The 922-nt window shown below is 47.6% G+C and overlaps 1 protein-coding gene across 1 annotated transcript in view; it reads right to left on the bottom strand.

Annotated features, from left to right (window-relative positions):
* Window positions 1-922, bottom strand: part of STK25 (serine/threonine kinase 25) — a 23,002-nt gene that overhangs the window by 11,385 nt on the left and 10,695 nt on the right. The gene's annotated exons all lie outside the window — the stretch shown is intronic.

Here is a 922-nt window from a genome sequence, read left to right as displayed (position 1 = left end):
CAGCAGGAAGCACCTACTACATGCCTGGTGTGCGTTCTGCAAGCAGAATGCTGGACCTTGCACCTAGCAACATTAAATGGAAAATCTTTGGGAGATTTCCTGTTGGTCTATTAAAGGCTTCCCAGACAAACAGCAGGATGCTCATCTCTCGCTTTGGCCTGGAAACACACTGGTGAACATCTTAACAGTTTCTCTTGCTGAAGCCTCTCTGCTAGCATGCAAGAGCTGCATTTCAGCCACTGCAACAGCCCAGAGACAACTTCTGCCCTCTGGCTGTGGAGTATTGTATCCAAGCTCTTCTCCTTTCAATCAGTTCTCCTCTAAACACATCCTGCCTTCTCAGTGCAATAACCGAGGTTCTGACACTAAGATAACTTCTGATGATGATGCCCTCCCACCCCACCGTGACAGAATACAGCACAGCAGAACTTTGCCTGTGTGTTTATTCTGCATTTGTATTCCCTTAAAATCCGGGGTAGCTTGTTAAATGTAATTTGTATCATCAAACACCTGGGAATCCTGATCCTGGACCAGGTCCTTGCTGAGCTTGATGCCATGCAAGCACTGAACAATACCACGAACTCTTTTCAGGCACAGAACTTTATTAGGTGAAATACGGATTCGCACTGCTCAAAAACAACTGGCTGCCATCACATTTCAATTCACTGGCTTTTCCCATTGTAAAGCAGCAGAGCACGCTGGAGAACAGTGCTTTGACAGCTCAGCTCCGTGCAAACATTGCCTCTGTCCTAGGATATGCATAACCAGCATGCCTGTCCTGCACTGCCTGCCCTTCAGGCACAGGGCTGCCAGAAAGATGGTATGTGGCAAGTGAGCGCCTGGCTTATGTGCATTTCACAAACTGAGGCGCCAGCCAATGTTTTTCATGGTTCAGAGCTTACCACGTACTTACCAAATCCAG

This window comes from Egretta garzetta, unplaced genomic scaffold (genome assembly GCF_000687185.1).
Source record: "Egretta garzetta isolate BGI_Z169 unplaced genomic scaffold, ASM68718v1 scaffold448, whole genome shotgun sequence".
Lineage (NCBI taxonomy): Eukaryota > Metazoa > Chordata > Aves > Pelecaniformes > Ardeidae > Egretta > Egretta garzetta.
The sequence above is the reverse complement of the archived record's forward strand: the minus strand, read 5'-3'. Positions and strand labels throughout refer to the sequence as shown.